At 39.6% G+C, this 22,075-nt stretch overlaps 1 protein-coding gene across 1 annotated transcript in view; it reads right to left on the bottom strand.

The window, feature by feature from the left end:
* LOC112451656 (hemicentin-1) overlaps positions 1-6,482 on the bottom strand; it is a 132,601-nt gene extending 126,119 nt beyond the window's left edge. Inside the window, exon 1 of the mRNA XM_025011436.1 lies at positions 6,419-6,482. The gene's annotated coding sequence lies outside the window, so the exon portion shown is untranslated. The remainder of the gene's footprint in view (positions 1-6,418) is intronic.
* Positions 6,483-22,075: the final 15,593 nt, after the last annotated feature.

Here is a 22,075-nt window from a genome sequence, read left to right as displayed (position 1 = left end):
CGGCGAGTTTCGGTTCTCGTAGCACGTGGTACAGTAACGGCCGCGCGGAATCTAATGAAGGGATGTCTAGGGAGCAGTTTAAGCAGTTTCGCCTAATCTAACTGCCGCGGTCGCCGCGGAAGCGGAGAGAGAGAGAGAGAGAGAAGCTACGTGGCTTTTGCCGGGGCCGCGATAGCGGTAACTCGCGGATGCAAAGGGGAGAAAGAAGCGCAACGAATCCCATTCGTGAGAAAGTAATCGTGAAGGAGCAACGAGCAAGAACGAATTTGGAGTACGATAAGATCGCGATGCTGCCGATACGGACACACGACTCGTTTGAGCCTTTGCAATTTATTCGTCCTTTCACACATACACAAATCTGACTATTAATATTATTAATTTCATAGTATATTATCATGTATCCCTAGTGAATATTATTCACTAGAAATACAACACGATCCAATTACCGCATATGGATTCAGTTTACAAAATTTCGATTAGTTTTTCCCGGGGTCGGGGTCTCTTCCGTTAATAAAATACTGAATCAATTTTCAATTTAACCTCTATCAATTACAGATAAATTCAGTTTTATTCAATTAGCATTGTGATATTAATGACAAATAAACTACATTATTTAGCTATTAGCAAACAAATTGTAAATGGCGTTGTTATAGCGAGCGACACGTGGCGCGGATTTACATCGAATTATACTCCTCATTACTGATTCATAAAATAGTCGACGCCTCGACGGTGACAAAAGCCGGATCTCCAGCCTGTCGAGCGTAGCGGAGCCGGAAACGGAGATCTCTCTCTTCCCATCCTTTTCTCGACGACAAAGATGGTCATGAGCGGGACACGAACGAAATTGACGATTCGTCTTTAACTATTCTTCGCTCTGGTGGATCTCAAAAGTAAGCAGGAGTGGTGGAAGTAACCGACATAGGTAACCCCATCGAGTATTCATGCGGCTTTAATTACCGGAACAAACTTTCGCCCCGATTGGAAAAGTTTCGACGATGCTAGCGTACCTGATCACCATGCGAGAGAAGAAGATTGAGCCAACCGGGCTAAGAGAGACGGATAAGGACGAAGATATCGTCGGAGATATTAAAGTTGATCCGTAGAACGAAGCTTCTCAGCTTCCGTGTCTCTATATGCTACACGCGCGTCTTACCTCCTGCTGCTATACTTTATGCCATTACCACATCTTTGATCGTCGTGTGTCTTTTACGACATGTCCTAAAGTGACGACGCGAATATACGTCCGTGGTAATCCGGATCGTAACATTAAGATCGATCGATCACATATCTGCCTTAACGATAACTTGAACATAATTCCTAAATATATGAATTATAAGAAATAAGTAGTACTTTGTCAAGAAGAGATAAGTCATGTATCAAGTTGTAACTTTAACAACTCAAATTGAGCAATTAAGGTAAAATTATTATTAAGCAGAATGAAATGAAAAAGGTCAAGTTACAGATGATTTATTTAGTAACTTATTACCGACCCATCGTTAAGTATTTAAAAAAATTATTTTTATATCAATCATCAACGATGTTAGAAGTAAATTATATATATTCTTCTTTTTTGCATCGGCATCGACAGAGCATGGCATTTCCTTCGTCCCTTTAACCCGCATACATTCGCACTGTACACGAGCAACGTGCATTGCGTGCGAGACATTGAAGCCTGACGTACCGGCGTCGCTTATCGAAAATCTTTTCACGCACTGTACGCGCGAGTATGTCATGAAACTCGGCTCATGCATCTTTGAGAAACCGCGAAGTCACTACTTCGCGCTTAAGAGCTCGCAGCATCGATTACCCCGAGTACTTGTTAGCTATGCTAACGACATTCAACTACTTGCCGTGCACTTAAGTTCATAAATGTTCTTCAACTTTCGTAATTATTTTCTTCAGTTCCACGCCCTTATTGTAGATTACCATCCTGCCTATCATCCGTTTCATTTCCCGAAGAGAACTAACGACGTCGCGACCGATCGCTTTAACTGTTTGAGTCATTAGGCGAATCGATAGCTCGCAAACGTGTTAACCGACGGTTTGCGCATATCTCGGAGAATTATTTACGAATATAAAATCCTTATATATAAAATGTTGATGCATAATATGCCTTTATATTGCAATAAAATACTTTCTCGAGAAATCCGCGATGCGTCGTAATACAATTTTGTGTGATTGTCTCTCCTCGCGCGAGACATTTGCGATCCACTTGCCATCGGCGGTATCGATGGGGAAAGTACAGACAACGACTTCTCAATACGATATCAAACGGCCGAAATAGTCGACTTTTACGAGCGCCCGTGATACGAGGCCGGCGTCGCGACGCGACGCGTCGCGTCGTTCCTGTAAATTCGAGCGTCGAACTCCCCTACTCGGCAATCGTCCGTTCGATCGGAGGCACGTCATCTCAAAATTTCGTTTCGACCAAACAATCGAACAATACTTTCCTTTGGCATCCTAAATGCAGTGGCGGAATCATTGATAAACGATCCAACGACATTTTACACACAATTATTAAGAATCTTCTCTAAATACCTTACAAATTTATAATGCATTTTTTGATATTTTTACTGTAATAGTATACATATAGTTATAGAGCTAAGTAGAAATTTTTAGCCGAACTTTTAAATTCAAGTAATATTTACTTTCACACCACTTAGCTATGCACGAAAGATACGTGACGCTGGACTTCCGCGCGTTTAGCAACGGTAATCGCTGAGTTGTCATCTCTTCTCGCCGAATCGCGTAAACGCATGCTGATTCGCGAATTTGTATTAATTAATTGTTTTTTATTATTTATTGAGAAACTTATAAAACCGTAAAGGACTCTTCTATTTATAGTTTAACCTCTCTATTATATAATATTTTCCCACGAGAGATGGTCCAATAATTACCAGACACCCTGTTTATTGATTCAAATATAACAATGGATATTATTTCCATCGCCCGACACTCGAATAAACATTCTATTATTCTCACAATTTCAATAACGATTTGTTGTATTATGTGTACGCGAATTGTTGTATTTCCTTGCAAAACCCGTTCTTTTTGCGGTCACGCGACAGTTGGAGGTGTGTCAAGGACGTGAGATAAGGGAAGACGTAATAGTATATGAATAGCGTTGATGTGATGGATCAGTTGCCCGGTATTCATTATGACTCAGCGAGGCGCGAAATGTGCACGGGGTGCATCGCTTTGTACGTCACGGTAGAAATGTGCGATGTTCGTTTTAACCCTCGGATAGACACGTTATTTTATACACGCACTGTTGGATACCTAATACGATCTCTGAAGATTTCCCTTTGTTTTATGACATACAGTTATGATTCATAATATACGCCCTGAAAACAATAATTATAAAAGTCCGTATTTCTATCACATAGCGATATATTGTTGAAATAATAACCGAATAACGTGTGCACCGTACTTCAGTTTATTATTAAACAGTTGCTATTTTTGTTTACAGCTTCTCGTATGCGTTACAGGGAAATTTTCGTTTTATATTTTAGATTTATACAACAATATAACATTATTATGAGAATACTACGCGCATAATGACGAAAAGTGATTTAAACAGTATTGAAACATAAATGAAATGAAAATCCGAGGATTGGGAGTAATCCAACGCAACATTAATGTAGAATTTTAAATCGATGTATGATGTAACTTCCGGCACCGCCTGAATTTTAAAGCAATGCTCTCTGCCGAGTTGTTATACCTGCATGTATCTGATATTCTTACATCATGGTCACGGTTAGATCAAACGATAAACGGTCGTTAGGGCACCTGCCAACCGCCACTCCGGTAACACCGATGTCGGACGTCGTGTGCAATGGACACGGTGATGCACATGAAAACCGTTAAGCTTACGTCGCCCTATCGTCAAGTTTTATCTTCCGGTTCACAAATTGAAGCCGCGATGAGTAAAAGCTTTATACATTTAGGAAAATCGTAAATATAAATTAAATAAATCACGCGATGAAAACCTGGACAATAATTCTTCGTGAGAATTAGAGAAGTAAAAACTTTAGAATATATTTTTTGATTGCATAGTTTGCGATAATTTTCAAGAGAAATACTTTTCCACACATAAAAGTCAAAAAATTTGCAAATAACAGTGTTAATTTTATACATCAGATATATTTGACTTATGATATATGAAATAAAACTTATAAATTTTCGATAATTGATTTATGTGTAATGCGATAATATTCTGTCACATAGCATCGCTAATCGTCCCTTAAATTTTCAAATAGGTATTCGATATCTTAAGCGAATTGTTTCTCGAGATATGTCCCAATGTCGTAGTCAAAGTCGTATCAATTATGCATCGTACTATCGTCGACACCCAGACGTCGGAAATCATAAATTATCCAATAGATAGGGCTGCTGAACGAGAAGGCAAACTTGGTTAACGATACCCCGGTGAACCTTACCAGGAAATCGACAGATTACCGCGTCATCGCGTTACCGTCGTCAATTATATGCATATGCGACGAAATTTCATTTCAAACATTGCTAATCAATATAACGATCTAAAGAAATGAATACTTAGAAATGTCTGTTTCAAGAAGCCATTCAATTTAATCAAATGTACTTTTCAAATAATGTTGACTTGATATGAACAATCATCAGGCTAGACAATGCGTTAAGAAATAATCGCCCTATAATCGTGAAGAGTAAAACGCTTTCTTACGCAAAGCGCGGAAACCGTGACGGTGCATGTTAATCATGAGTCAGGTACGTTAATCGAGGCCGGTATACGAGAATGAGATGGAGCGAGTTACTATCACCTGCGGCCCTTGCACGTTTACCTAATACTTGGCTTTGGTAAGCTAATACTGTCGGTCGCCACCATTTTCCGCTATTAGGAAGTTTAAGAAACTTTGACTATGTCCTCTTTTCGAGGTCTCCCCTTCCGTCTCTCCCCCTCTCTCTTTCTCTTTTCATTCTTTTAATTATTATTATTACACTGAAATTTTGGTTCATTATGAGAGAAGAAGCATGGGAAATATCTTGATAGGGCCGAAGTTAAAATCAGGCAAGCAGCAATTGAGAGGGTAATCGATGTGGTATATATATGTACTTTGTATCTTGTATCTCTTTTTCTTATTTATAATCAGACCGAGGAGACTCGATACGAATAATTCCACAGGTCACGCTCGACCGCGACCGACTCTCCGCTCCGGTTTCCCTCTCATTGTGTGTCCCGCGCTTATTCCCCTACTCGCCGAGCGACCTCCTCGCGGTCTACTCTTTATCTTCCCTTGAACGTCTATGTTGGCGCGATGCGATGCGTGCGTAGGCCGTGCGACCGGAAGCCTCCGTCACGGCTCGTCGAGCCACCGTTTCGTGGACTTCGTCGTGGAAGAAGACGATATACGCTCGCATGTGAATCGTTCGTCCAAGTGGCGTGCCGTGTGCCCGGTGTGCCATCCCGCGGCTAGATCAGAGATGAAAAGTCGGATAGAAAACGTACGTTGAAAAATCCAGGGACTCCGAGAGGCCCCGAAGGATATCTCTGTGAAATATTTAACGCTTAATTTCCAGAACTGTGTAGATATTTGATAATCGCGAGATTGGATTCGATTTAAAAATTATTACTGGCGATAAGAAATGTTACGCGAACAAAAGAAGATGGGAAACGCCGAGCTGGATGTGACTCGCTCGTATCAGCGGATGCGATCGCGTATGGTGTCGTGTCTCCCATCGTATATATACGCGAATGATTAAAGCTTCCTTGGCTCTTTGTCACGCATTTCGCATCGCGTCACGATCGTTCTAATTACGCTCTATCGCGCCGGCTCGGTCTCCAGGATCCAGGTTCTTCGGCCACCCGTGTGCATTAGCGATAGAAACTGCCTGAGATAATCCGAGACTCGATTCGCACGGCCATGTATCACGCTCTCTCGGCGTGTTCAGCGCCATGGGTACGTTGATATAGTATGCCGCGTGGACTCATTCTATTAGATTTGTGCCCTTAATATTATCATTGTAGTCGGTGTTACGGGAAAGCAGGCGAGATTTATCCCAGGAATGTTTCTCTACGTTAAAATGCGTTTGTAACTGCATATTTGCATAATATCCATACCAGCTGTATAATACTCGTTATTGCGCGAACCAGTCCTCCTTGATCGCTAACGACACCGCGAATTACCGATTATCCCTGGCATTCGGTCCGAAGAAGTAAAAGTCCAACGATCGATAACCCATTAAATTTTAGCGTACCTAATTGCGCGACGGGATCGAACGGTTCCGACCTACATTCGAGATGATCGCGATCCTCGTCGCGTTGAGCGCAGCCTTAGAGGTAATTTGCAATCGTGTCGGCGCGCCGGCATATTTCGGATTAACGCCCTAATAACGGATGATATCTCGGCCCAATGGGATACCGTCCGCGCAAACTTAGACGTACCTACTTGAGGAAGTTTGAAGGGTCGTAAGAGGATATACCGGCCTTGGCGAACCGGCTGGCACGCCGCCGCCGCCGCCGCCGTCGTCGTCGTCGTCGTCGTCGCCGTTGCCGCCACCGCCGCCGCTACAACAGATATAAACGTATCGCATGGGGATTTGGCATGGTAGAAGCTTGGTGGGTGGCGTGTAGGTGAACGCGTATGCGAGCCATATTAGTGGGCGACCCTGGTGCGGGCGACGTGGCGTTACGGTTAGGAGCCACAAATTTGGTCGGTACTTCGGCTGCTTATTAACTCCGGGGCCCGCCCGAGTGGGAATATACTTAAGGCGAATTTACGTGTTACGCTTCCGCCGGCCATATCTTGGACGAACTGTATTGAAAGAGAAAAAGGAATATGTCGAGCACGTCGCAGAAAGTGGATTGTAAAAATTAGATGTATACGATTTCTCGATTTGTACAATATTGGGTAATTCTTGATGATTGTTTTTTATGACAAACGATTAAAATGTTGCTTTCTTTTTCTTGAATTATTATTTGAATAATTATATTCAGAATCATAGAGAATTTCTAAAAGAAATTAAAAGTATACAAGCATAAAGATTTTGTAAGTACAAACAAAAATTCAAGTATGTAACTTGTGTGAAATAATTTATAATTATATCATAGTATAAATTAGTTTGTGGACAATTAATTATTTCCGATCTAACCAAAACCGCATTCGATGATAATTATGAATAATCGCTTAATGTGATTAGTGTAAATTCGCTTTTATTTGCATTCTATAACTGACAACTGTCGCGACGTGCACTTTCGTTGGAACTGTAGACCCTCGAAACAACGGCGGTATTACGCCGGTATTACGCGGGGTTGTCGGCACCATAAAAGCCGTTTCCACGCTCCGCGCGATCTCAAGACCTATAAGCAAGATCGATCGATATACGTCCAGAATACCTCCACGGTCGTGGAATCGATTCCTTCTGCAACACGCGCGATCGGGTCAGTGGCCGTTTCTCTAGAAGGCTACGTTCTAACCGGACGCTGCTACGCCAAGCGATCTCCGAAATATTCTTTCGAAAGAAAGTATCTCGAAGATCTTCCCACGTTTTCAGCATATATGGAAGCGCGTCTTTATGTCGTAAGCGACGTTGCATGGATATTTCAGCCAAATTTCATCGGATAAAATCATGAACCTGAGCAGCATATTTTTCTCTATGCAATAGAGAAAGAATCTATTTGTAGAATACTAGTCTTTGCATAAAAATAAAATAATGTTATAAATTAGAATTATACACGTTTATTAAACAGCGAATGTCTGAGCAGGGAAGAAAAAGATTGAAAGTTCACCGTAATTTTGTTTACAACAAAAACCTTAGTGTATTAAAACTATTACATAATACAATATGTTTTCTAACATTATTAAATCTCATAAAATTGTCAATCGACAGTTTATTTCGATCGCGAGAATGTCACTCTCGCAGAATGCAGGCAAGTACAGGACAAGTCGCTTGTAAGCGTCCGGCAATATGAGGAATTCGTTCGGGCAGCGTTCGCCATCCAAGCGTCGATCGAGGGATCAATTAACACCCTTTTAATCGAGCGGAGCCGTGATGCCGGCGAATGTGGCACAACAAGGGCGGTCGGCCCCTCGCACAATGGTTCCTCTCGTCTCTATGGGCGTCGCGACTTTAGAACAATGGGTCCCAATATCACGCTCGGTGAGTTGCTCGGTCTTACTCACTCTCGGTTCCTCCACTTTCTTCCCCACCCCTCCCTCTCTCTCTCTCTCTCTCTCTCTCTCTCGATTTGCCTCTTCCTTCGTCTAGACAAAACATCTAGCCTAACCTAGCGCAACTTCGACGAGAAAGGACGATGATGGTGATGACGACGAAGCCGTCGACTCGTTCCAGGCACGTCCTCGATTGGCGCGTTGACGGTCAACGTGCTCGCCGCTCTTTCGCTCCACCAGACGGTGGCGGATTTAAAACTTCAGAAACGACACATTTAGGCACCCCATAGTGCAGTCTTTCCAGTCACGAAAACACTTTGCACCCTATTATACTACATATTAATAATTATAAATTTAAGGCACCAGCCGTTATTTACAGCACTCCTCCTAATGCCTTCTAATTTCTTATTATTTATTGAGAAACTTACAAAATCGTAAAGAATTTTTCTATTCTAATTTAACCAGCTCTACTTGCCCACGAGAGTTGGTCCGATAATTACTAGACACTCTGCATATATCGAGTAATATTACTCTTGTATCAATTTTAATTTCAAATAACGAATCAAGATACATGATATCCTGAAACTATCTATAATTATAATTATAAGTATAATTTTTAATGTGTTCTAAAGATTAATAGACTAAAAAAATTTGTTATGTAAATCAGAATAACATTTTTGAGTTATAAATAATCGAAGTAACCAATAGATATCGTATAGAATTTGTGCACTCAGATGAATAATTGCAATTAATTAATTTTTGCATTTCAGATATTGATTTTTACTTTATTTAGCTGATTTTATTTTCTACTTTCTTACGTGCAGATATTACGTATATTATAACAATCAACTGATAATGATTGAATTCTGTTATCAGTAATTAACTTGTCAATAGTTGATAGCTATAATCTATGCAAAAAGAATTAAATAATTTATGTGTAAAAATTGTAGATCATTAATCTCTATAATATTAAAGTTCTTTTATATGTTATTAAGGTATTACATATTAATTACATAATTATTAATTTTGCAACATTATATTGCATATTGATATATAATTTTCCTTTAATATTAAATGTTTTATATGCTATTGAAGTATTATGCAATAATTGTATAACGTTCTGTGTTATTAGCTTCCAATTTTTATTTTTATCTCTTTATTATACAAATGCAAATAATTGATTAACATAAAATCAGAAATAAATTAGTAAATATGATAAATTAAATTTTATTCAAGTTCCTTTTCCAGGTATTGTACAACTTTAACGTAACACCGTGATAAATCGATACAGTTAACTCCGTGATAAAAATGTAGTAATTATAAATAGTAGATCACTGATTTCATGGGCCATTTACACTGCTCTACGTGGTAACAAGTTTTGGTAATCATTAACAATCAATTTCGAACCATTAGGTTAGTAATCCTGGAAAGACCTGGGCGAAACGAAGAAACGTGTTAAACTTCCCGTCTTTGCCTCTTCGCCGAGCTTCGAAGTGGCACCTCGAACAATTCTCCAATAACAGTAACTACGTGTGTTACTTCAGCAACGAAATTCAGCAAGACGATTACGGTTCACGGACCGCAACCCTTCTCAAGGAATTGTTTCGAACGACGCGGATACTTGATTTAGAGAGACTTCCGAAACACGATCCCACTCGATTCATCCTGCCCGGGAAAGGCTGGGCGGATGGCTACCGACAAAGCCAAATCCGATATCTGGCAACAACACCGGTATCGTCGGCCGTACGTTCGAATGAGACAGTATCGGAGCCGTAGTAAACTACAAAGCGAGAAAATCGCGTCTCGCGCGCGCGCGCGCGCGAGAGAGAGAGAGAGAGAGAAAGAGAGAGTAGCACGCAGAAAAGAAGCCCGCCTCCTCTTATCTCCTTATTCTCTTAGCTTAGTAATCGCCTGCGCCTTCCTTTCTCTCATTCACGCGCGATAAGACCGAAGTAAGACGAGAGAACTCGGCGCTCGAGAAAATACAAGTTTATCGCCACATCTTTTAATTTTGCTGCACCCAAATTATTTCTAAACATTGAAGGAATACACGAATGTCTGTTGTTCATGCTCTACTTTTACTTATGCAATTGCTCATGCATACACATTTTGAAGTAAAATGTAATTTTGTTGATCAAAAAACGCCATTTATTCGCGTCTTATCGGGGCAAATCGCCGTAGATTTAAATCGTTCGCGTTCGACTTGACATATCCCAACAAGACCGTTCGCAATTAGTCCCCCCATATTGCTTAACCCCGTTCGGGTGGAAAATTATACGAGTTTCCGAGTGCCGCGCGATTTAACGACTTGACTAATTTCGGATCGTTTGCGGTGCGCCGCGAGCTTAGAATAAGAGCACACGTTCGCACGTGGGTAAGCAAGATGTGTCCATGTGCGACTATGCGGGATACCATGCACCCCCGTAATGCCGTGAGTCCTCCCTTTCCCATCACGAATTCGAGAGAAACTTCGGGGCGCGCGAGTATGGCATCGATTATCGCCGGCCGTTACGCTCGACGGGGAAATCGCGAGACGGAACGGGCAGTTTGACAAACGGAAGTCAACCGCGGGACACCAACGGGATAAATCTTCATTCCTGTTTGCGACCGAGGCCACGCAAAACAAGGCGCGCGCATACGACAAAACATCCCGGCGGTAAAGAGAGCATGGACACGAGCAGCGATGTTTCACCAGGGGATAGTTGGAAGAAAAAAGCGGAAAGAGAGGGCAGAGGCAAGGGAGAACTAGATCGATAAATAGATAGCTGGCTGGAATTACTTGTTTCGTCTTGGGATCAAGAGACCAGCTAGCGTATATAAGAGCTCATGTTCTTCCTCTCCGATCGTAAATACGTTCCACTTTGATCTGTCTAGGATCTAGGCCGAGGATATTTGGAGTTTCAACGAAAAGGAGCGCGGCTCTCTTCCGGGCTATTTAGAAGTTATCCCCTAAGCTCAAATCTTACTAAAGCTAAAGCAGAATTATTGTATTAATATTATAAAAACATATTAATCTTTACGTAAAAAGATGCAATCATTTTAAACGCAAGAAATACATATGTACCTATATTCGGAAACCGAAAGATGTACAATGTGGACAATTTTTTACGAAAATTCAGATTGTTATATCGCTCTTCGTCGCAGTGTATCTTCTTTACGACGAAGACAGACAGAAAATGAGACAATGGAAAGAGGACACACACATAGTCACACATACACACAAGAATCGAGAATCGCTATTTCTTTTACGAGCGCAGTGAGACGTCGCGCGAACGGAAACTCTAGTGGGAGAACCCTCACCCAGCTCAGCGACTAATTTAAAAGCCATAATGAGCTTTCTTCGTGGTGTACGCTACATTCGCCCCGTACCATTCAATCTATAACTACCACGATAAACAAACCTCGTAAACTTGTATAATGTCACGCTCATTTCCGATGTACAACGATTCCTTCGACTTTGACTTTCTCGTTTTCTTTTTTTAAATACTATTTCACATCTTTTCAAACATTTTTTTTTTTTACAAAATTGAGAGAAATTAGACCATGCTAGCACATAAATTGCTAAAATTTGCCGATTAGTTTGTGTGGATTTTTCAATAAATCTCTCTTAGTTTTCCTAGAATTACCAACTTTCCAAGAAAATGCAAATCTTGCAGTTTTACCCAACAAAATCGAGGAGCTTTATACGCATCTGATACCTCCAGAAAACGACTGTTATCAGGAATTACATAACGTGTTATCTAGCGCTGTCGCAGCACAATTTCTTAAAAATATTTACCATTATCCATATAATTATGTAAATAAAATAAATATAACACCTCAAGAATAGACCTCTTGTTAGTTGATCGATCAATGATTTAATTCGAGTGAAATAAATTTGAGCGGTAAAAAAAAATATTGCTATATTTCCTTCTCGATAAAAAAGTATTTCGATACGGTGCCGTGACTCTCCTTGATAGCTCGGGGAACCGGAACTAAAGCGAGAGAATCCGATTTGACGACGAGTCAAAGCGAATGTTTCTATCAGGAGGCAAAATGGTTGATGATTAATGGTACTGTGAAAATTTCTTTTGCGAAATCAGCCAATGAAATTTCGATCCTCTCGAGCCCGCAAACTGGCCATAATTCTTTCCAATCCATAGATCTTCCAGAATTTTAGCTACCAATGTCGCGGGGACCTCTCTTTACCCTTTCTCGCTAGCTAAGCAATGTCGTAGCGATTTATAGCGAATCTTCAAAGCGCTTTTGATCTCATGATCCATCTTACGGAAGTGAGTATAAAAAACGAAAAGGATTAAAAATGAAACTACTCGCAGATGATAGAGAGGATCGAGGAACATGAATTTATTATATCTATATTTTTTAAGAGATTAATTAGTCTGGATATAGAAAATCAAATAATATCGATTTTCTCAATTCGAGAGGCTATAAAGTCAACTTTTAAGTCAAATGGTAGTAATTCTATGGAAAATATGAAAGTCGTATTTTAGCTTACGACAGTCTTCGAACTTTAATCGCTATTTACGGATACGCCTATTTCTTGCACGAAGAAAAGCAAGCGCAAGAAATATCGAGACCGGAAACGACGAAGTAGCGAACCAGTCGGTGAATAACGGATAAAAAAAAGTCGACAGATTGTGGGTGGCCGATAGAGATCGTCTAAGAAGTGGGCCGCGAGCTTTATTGAAAAGCTGCCTAAGAGACTCCGAACTTCTTATCTCCTTGTCTTATCATCCGACAGACTTTACTTCGACTTTACTCGAGTTTATCGTTTTCCCTCGAACAGAACAGAACAAATTAGCGATATTAATAAATCTTGACCTTTTTGTATTTTTTTTTCCATACCAATAAAGAAATATTTATAATCTCGAAATTATGCTGAAAAATGTAACGCTTGTACTCTGTAACAATCGTGAATAACGTGGAAGCAACGTAAAACAAATACTTGCAATGTTGTCGCAGATATAATTATCGTTCCCGACTCACGTTCCCATCCACTCTCAATCTACCCTGTCGGCTCCTACCGTCTTCTAGTCTAGTCCCCCTTTAGGGATTTCTTCAATTGAGTCGAGCATCTGCCGGCGGCAGAGACTCGAGAGAGTTAAATTAGAAGAAACAAGAAAAAAAAGAGAGTGGCAAGCGCAGAGACGACGTGATTTCGTAGTTCCAAGTGCGACTTCGTTGAGAACCGACAAATCGCTTCTTGGATTTCCTCTCTTTACCTTCGACTCTTGTTCCCGCCGCGTTTCCGCATTTACCCTGTCGATTCCTGAATCGCGGGAGCTTTCAATAGGTCGCGATTTTTCGCGGGTGTTACCGCGAACGCAATTGACTTCCACGGCACGAAATCCGCGAGAAACCGCAAGAGAATCGCGCGGTTCATCGACCCGCGCTGTCAGATATTACCGAGTTGGATTTTCGTTTGTTCCCGATCTCGCTCGCGACGCAGGAGAGTTTGGCGCACTCGACAAAGAGCAAACATACGGCCTAGGGCGTGCGATCCCCGGGCGAATGTTGACCCGGAGAGAGACAGAGAGAGAGAAAGAGAAAGAGAAAGAGAGATCGAGAGAGCGAAAGAGACTTACTCGAGTTCATCGCAACCCCGTTTCGTTTCGGCCTCCGGCCCTTCCGCAGCCCCCGCACATCCGGCCCCATTCGCGGAAGCAACGCCGACTAAGCGAGACATCCACTGATTCGGAAACTGTAATCCCTTTTGTGTTCCCGACAACGACGGCGAGACGAAACAGCGCGCATATCCGGGACACCGCGACGGTTTTCTCCTGCTTTGTTCCTAGAGAATCCTAGGGTGGCCCTCGTCCGACGACGCGACGCAACGCGACAAGGAGGGTGGTCCTAAGCGCGCGGAGCAAAGTCTCGCGAGTCCCTCGTCGCCAGGAAGAAGGCTCGAGTTCGCTCATAAAAACAATGTAAAAACCCCTACTGCGAACGCGATTGTCGTAAAGTCGAGTGACGACAGATCGTTCACTCGTAAGTGCAGTTCTGTCCAATGACAGCCTTTCTTTTCGCCTGTCTGAGGAACGTTAGAAATGACGATGAGATTAAGTGACAAAATGCCAAAATCGCTTAACTTTCCGAGTTTCCCGAACGGTATATTTTCACATGAGATCACACGTTGCTATTCCATCGCTCGAATCAAATACAGTCAAGTCAATATTTGCATCTCTAATCACGAGATATCATTATTGCATGTGGCGTAATATCTAAATTTGCGAAAATTCCGAAAATCAAAAATTTATCTGATACAATTCCAAAGCAACGATACGTTTTACATTTGTTTTTTGTGATAAGATTATTTTATTATTAAATAGACCACAATATATTCTATTACGCGCGCGACGATTGGGAAGCATCTCGATTGCTATTGCGAATTACGCGTATATTAATTATACATTGCATTTATATTAAGCTTTGAGTGGGCACGCTCATGTACATCACACATCAACGTTAGCTTCCATTTTACGGTAGCGGCGTCACTAATTAATCGAAAATCACAACGGTGATTACGTATGACGACAAGTGAAACGAGGTTTTGCTATTAAATTGATGCTTTATTGAAATTCGCGAATTATGCGACCTATGTAAATTCATATTGTGTTGTATTAAATCGCTACTGCTTGTGAGTTAATATGTAAATTTCGCAGAATTACATGCTTTTAACTTATTTTGTTTTATTTATATGCAAGAATCGTAACCCACTTTCGAAACGGATTAACTGCCATCTCTTCGATATATTGGTACCGTATAGTAATTAAAATAACCGATATTTTTTAAACGTAATAATCTGTAATTAATACAGACTGAGTATTGAGTATACAAACTTTTTCTTATCTAAATGTATTAATTAACGTGACGTTATCGATCGCACTGTGTTATCCAAAACGCACTCTGTAGAAATTGTAATAACAGTTTCTTACTAGAGAAATAAATATATGTTTAATAAATCAATTTTAGAAATCGGGAATTCGTGAAATATGCGAAATATGCGAAAGTTTGTGCAAATTAAGATAACAGAGAAACATAGTTCAACTGTAATATTGCTGAAAATAACGATCCGAAAACGATAAAATCAAGCAAACTATAACACGGTGGAATGTTGTAGCAGATTGCTATTTCTATAGTTATATTATACGAAATTTTAATTTAGCTTGAAAAAAGTAATGGATCGTTATCATTGTCGCAGCGCGAATAGCGAAATGTTTTTATTGGTATAGCTTTTGCGGGCAAATGTAAGTGCAATTTTCAAGTGTTTAGAAATATTTTCGTACCGAAACATCATGAAATCACATCTGCAAAATGCATCGAGTTGTACAGGATGTTCCGGTTTCACCTCGTATAAATGTCGTACATGTGTATACTTTTCAATTTTTACATTTTTACATTTATAACATTTTATGGAGAGCTAAGAATACAAATGATCAATGAATGAGATAATCTTTCTAGTTGTATATTCGAAATACCGACGAAGCAAATATCCTCCATAAAATATTGTTTTTTCGTAGCGCGAGTAACCGGATTATTATCGGAGAGAATTATTTACATTCGTTCACCCAGAGAATGGGTATTTTTGGACTGTATACCATTATTTTGCAAAATTCATGCATTTGATATTTTTTATCAATTTTAAATTAGGAAAAATATAAGCAAAAATCTAAGAATTTCAGACCTAAACATTTAAAAAAAAATTTAAGAATTATAGGTATTCCTACTCCTAGAGAGTTCAAAATTTAAGATAATTTTAGCAAGTTCTTTGAATACTCACGTAAAATTTTGCATATACCTATGTGTGTGTGTGCATATTTTTTGCACAACGAAGTAGTTAAACCGATTAGAATCTGTGCGAATCTATATGTAAAAAAAATTATACATACATGTGGTACGTTCGCACTGCGAACAACTATAGATTGCTATCACTATCGATTTCACACCGACGACCATTCTATCTAATAAAAAATATATAAAAACTGAAATTAAAGATATAAGTTACAGTTAAAATTGAAATGTGTATATTTAAAGTGATATAAGAGCAGTATTTAATTCTACCCAATTCAGGTTAAAGGTTATTAAATAGATGTTGTTTTCATCAAGTAACAAGCACAGTTCTCATTTGCTCTTGTTCAATACATTACGTACTAAACGTAAACGATTTTTATATCTTGTTATTATACATAATTGCAAACTTCTGATATTTTTAACGTCAATTTTTATCGTTATTGATTGTTGATAATTCATCCACGACTCTTGATACAAATTTGTTTGGTTTTCTCCCGCCTTTTCTCTTCACATCCATGGAAAAAGTTAAATAACTTGCGTAATTAGATTATTAAAATATTATAAAAAATATAACTCTAATTATTTTTTTAAACACTTGCAAATCCGTAAAATGAGATAAAAATGTTCAAGTCCATTTATATCCATACGATTAGATAGGACTGCTTGTCACGATCGCCGATGAGTTGAGATCGGTCGTGAAGTTACGCGTCATGCTATGTAGCTACGCGAGAAACGAGATAGTCATGTCCTTGAATTTTCCGGGATGTCGCACTGCTATAATTCCCATCCGCGACGAGGAGCCGACGACTACGGGAGAACGGTGGCGAAATAACCTTCGTGCGTTCTCACGCGAGGAGCAGTATGCGCGTCTATTAGCCTTGTGCACGGCACGCTCGTGTATTATACAGCACCGACACTCTTGGGACGGGGCGTAAGGAACGCGGAGAGTACGCAGAGATGCGTAATCCCAGACCTCCGAGCGCAACCCTGTGATTCATACGTATTACGGGCAAGCACCGGGTAACCCGTCACCCGTCCTGATATATGCACGTACACGCGTTTAACCGTGTATTTGTACGCGTGTATGCCAAAAGAGAAGGAGAGTAAGAGAGAAGGAAGGGAGGGAGACCGGATGTGCGATTGTAATAACGTGCATGACAAAGACGCACCGGTCGTAAGAAGAGTGGCGAAAGATCCAACTAAGGCAGAAGGTGAAAGAGTAAAGGTGAACGCACGGATGTGTGGGAGATGTAGCTAGACGACTCGCCTGGACATCTCTCTGGAGATGGAATTTGCAATCCAGAAAGTGTCACTGCAACGCGAAAACGATATCGCTTTCGATGTTATATTTACAGTGCATTGATGCGTTTCCATTCCTCTCATCGTTAAATCTGTGTCAGTCTCGTAGCAATATTGTAAAAATTCCCGGATACATCTGCCAATTTTGTCACATCGCGGAATAAATTAAACTGATTGTGAGCTTCAGATTAAAATATAAAAGTCGATTGAATAATAGAGAATGATATCTAAAGATTTTTGATATCTGAAATAAAAGACAGTGAAGTAGATTAAAGTTGAAAAGACATTAAACATTGCAAACTAGACAAATATTGCAAGTCCGAAGAATTTTATAGAATTTATACTTAGATAAATCAATACAAGATAATAAAAATTAATTCAAAGTTCAACTCTATTATATCATTGTTCCAGATCCTGTTAACGTAATAGAATATTGTTAATTTAAAAACAGTTTTTCTCGTTTTTCTCGTGTAATTTTAATCTGTGTTTTATTTAAATGATTATCGGAACGATTTTATATATAAGTTAACCTAACTCATTTGATTTTCTATTAATACATTACGATTGTTCACCACGTCGATCTTTTATCTAATTATATCGGACTTTAATTTTAAGCAGGCTGAAAAAGAATCCTATCTTGAATAGAAAAGAGAGTTCCATATAGAATAAGGTAAAAGTGAAAATTAGAAATACTCGTACATGCTATGCATTCATAAGCAATTAAAAAAAACGAGACATTATACATATATCCTATTATACTTATATTCTTTTCAAAAATCTATGTTATTATATTCTTTATTGTAGTCAGACTCTTTTTTGAATAAATTTCGTTCCTTTCTCTTCAACGATGTTGGGAAATGATGATTAAATAAAGGACGGGCAAGAAACCACGTGCAATTATGCGTCACGCGCAACACAATTTCGAAAACTCGGGGCGTACCACGTTAATGAATCAGCGGTTGGGTCCGCGCGTTAGTCGCGCTCACAATATGCGAAGTAAGAGTCCGGGCGAACGTTTAACTACCTTCGCTTAGCAGCGACGCGACGATGTAACACACACGCGAGTCTGATTAAAAAGCGAACTTCTATACCGTGGAGCCGCGTTTCAGCTAACAGCTGCCAGCCACCATATATGTTGTATTTTCGATTCGGCCGTCAAAGATGCAGATTAACGCGTAATGCAAAACGCAAACGCGCGTCAGCGCCGGAGGATACAGATCGCCAGCTTCAGTTTTGCATTTTTAGGTTGCGCCGCGATTCGCATTCGTGACATGCGGATTTAAACGCCAACGCGCAAACAATGGTTGAAAGAACACGGTGACCATAAATAAACGTAACGCGTTTGTGTACAAAGCGATTAATCTTTAACTGAAATAATACTTTTTTGGTGTGTCTTTTATCATAAAATATAACGTGGGTTTTACACAGTTTGGGAAAGTGATAACGTTAGTTATAAGACGATATTTATTATATACGGAAAAGAAATATGAAATAAACATGTGGAGAAAACATCTAAAATGACAAATTAAATTAAGAAATAACGTTTTCAGAAATTCCTAAATAGATTTTTTTGTAATATGAGTTCCAAAATCAAATATGTTTCAATATATAGATAAACATTTTCGGTTAAGAATTAATGCCGCTTCGGATAACAATTCATTAAACCCAATAAACGTAATTTAGGATTATACGCTTACAGTAAAATGAAGAGTTTATTTATATCGCGATACATTTACCAAACCAGGGATTGAAAATATTACGGTATTGATACTTGTCGTTATAAACGCTGTAAGATATATTTACCTGTAACATCGATAATACCGAAAATTACTCCCAACAGAATTATAACGGCATTTCAATCCACGTATTCAAAAACACACACGAAATTCGCACTCGCGTATTTGTGTAACGGGATTACGTTGGAGTAATATCGCTGTCGATGCCTCGCAATAACGCCGAGACTTATTGTACGCGATCCTAATACTATTTTGCGCGATAGACACGGGGCGCGATTGAAAAAAAAAAAGCGATGAAAAATGTACGCGGAACAAGTTTAAAGCGCGGAACGCTATCCTATAGTCGATGCAATTTGAGCGCACGCATATTCGAGTGCGGGACTGTTTCTCGCTCCCTTGCCGCCTCTCTCAATTGCCTCGCCGAAATACACGGCGAAAAACGCAATTATTCGTACGTGCGCGGTTATCAACGGCACCTGCGATGCCACGCGTGATTGTAGACGAGAAAATGTTGTTTCGAGCTCGGTAATTCCACGGTATCGTGTAACTGTTACTCAAGGAGCCCTGACAGAAACTATATATAGTATATACACTGAAATTCTTATATATTATATATATTATTACTATTATTATATGCAATTTTATATTAGACATTAGACAATTAAATTAATTAATTAATTAATTAGTAGGATGTGACATAATATAGGAGCTGGCATAATATTGGAATTATAAGAATAAGAGATATTAAAATCAGAATAATTAGAAATAGAAGATTCACTATACCTACGTGCTTATAAAAATATTGTTAAAATAGAAAAAACACTGCGACTGTATAAGATACATCGCATTGAATGAGAAAATATGGCGCGGAAAAGATATCAGATTGTTATCTCTAACATTATATTATATATATTATTTAATATTTCTACAATTCAAATATATGTATACATATATTATACATATATTAATATTTCTAATACAATTTATTTAAATTGTATCAGTATATACGTAAATATACGCTACGTGGAAATCGTTCACCTTGACGTTGCACTTAAAAATTATTTTGCACATCTTCGAAACACGTGTCAGCTCAAAGCATGTTACGAGCTCGACATTCATTCGATATTCGTTCTCCTTATTGTTCCGTATTCCTACACGACATACGGAAGAAGCCGACTCGAAAATGCAACAAGAGCTGTAACTGTGGAACGACGCGAAGCAGGTGATCCAACAAGATAATGAAAAAGAGAGCAAAGGGAGAAAGAATGATGGAGAGGAAGAACGGAGAAACGAGCCGGAGAAAGTGCAGAAAAGAAGAACAGAAGGAAGGGACAAAGCATATATAGAGGGAAGCAATTCCGACAGCAATTGTCCGTAAGCCGTGCAAAGATTGCGGACCAATTTCCGCCCCTCCGTGCGTGCGCCAATTTTTTTCTTCTCTTTTTGTCCACTTCTTCGTTCGTTCGGCTTCTCCTGCCAGCCACGATTTCTACAGTAGCCATGGTCTAGTGGCACCTCCGTTCACATTCGATCTGTGCCGAGACGTAGGGAATAATTACAAAATACACAAAGTCTCTCTAGTCTCCTTAAAAAACATTGTGTCACTTTTCGTCGAAGAAAGCGATTTGATGAAAAGAAAAATTCGACATATTCTTTTAATATATTAATAATAATTCTGTATATAAACTATCTCAGACATTCATAACTAAAAAGTTAATATCCGCGCAATATATATTACATAATAAAAAAATTTGATAGAATCTACATAGATCTATGTATGTAGAATTAATAGCAGGTTTGTATTAGAAATAAGAGATATCAATGATCTATTACATGGATAATCGGAGAAGTATAATAGGAGTTAGCACGGGGGAAAGTTGGAATAATCTGTCTCTGACATTTCCTCGCGTACTGAATTATCCACTGAACAAATCCAATTTGATTGGGAAGGATTGTGTATCCGCAGTCACTGAGCACGCTCAGCCGATTCGGTCATCCTGTCTCCGCGTATAACAGCGATATCAGGTAAATACGTGCGGAAGGATTTTTGCTCCTGGCATCCAGCCAGGTCGGTTTGCGACCAGAACCCGCACACATAACCGTACAGATGAATCCGTAGGGGAGGGAAGGTACACCGCGGCAAAGTCGGGTATAAAAGGAAAAAAGTCGAATAAGAAGAGGGAAAAAAAAGCTACAAAAGTCTCCGGGTATAGCGACTAGCGCTGGCTTTTGGTAGCTTCGCAACAGCGTCCGCAACGATGCACGTCTCGCGATAATCAACGAGCGCATATATAATCTACTCGAGCGGCATTTTTTCCGTCGCGAATCCCAACGTTCCCGACAACAACTACTCGTTATGACCCGTAGCTAAATGTTCTTAATCCTGTAATGCTACACATTTTTTATTTCACCTAAAAGCTGCACACATGATATGATGGTAATTACCAATTGCGTGTTATGATATTGCTCGTAAAGTGCGGTCTAATTTTGTGCAGGATAAAGTAGAAATATCGTTGTATATATTTTTCATTATCTCGCATTTGTTATTGTATTCTCGTGTAAGGTATTAATTTTAATCCGGGATACTTGATGGTAACACAATATTTATATCGCGATATCATAATATTTCCCAAAAGCCTAATTGGTAATTATAATTCTACACAATTATTATTTCAACAACCTCATGATGCGATTATTATTTATTGAAAAATCCTCTGACGCGTTGTACGATTATTCTGTTTGACTTCAATACAAATTTCCCACGTAGTTCATCATCATTCCGCAATAGATCTCAGCACGATAAGATTCGGATCACCCCGGATTTAAGGGATTGCAGGAAAGCTTTCGTTATCGCTCTGAGAGAATTAATCGTTTTAAAACTGCGCGCTCTACGTGCCGTGAAGCGTAATAAAAGTATCCCGCGAGTTGATACGCGAAAAGCGTAAACTCGCGCGCCCCACGCGCGTCGGATTTTCAGAAGGTTTTACCGGCTCGGTGAGGTAAATCGTTCACCTCTGCGCAAGGTTGAACTCGTCGGGAATTTTAGTGCAACCTATGACGAGGTATAACTTTTAGCAGCGCAACGCTCTGGCTCTGCTCCGGGTA

Source organism: Temnothorax curvispinosus, unplaced genomic scaffold, assembly GCF_003070985.1.
Source record: "Temnothorax curvispinosus isolate PA1 unplaced genomic scaffold, ASM307098v1 QBEX01000258.1, whole genome shotgun sequence".
Lineage (NCBI taxonomy): Eukaryota > Metazoa > Arthropoda > Insecta > Hymenoptera > Formicidae > Temnothorax > Temnothorax curvispinosus.
This window is presented reverse-complemented; position numbering and strand designations above follow the sequence as displayed.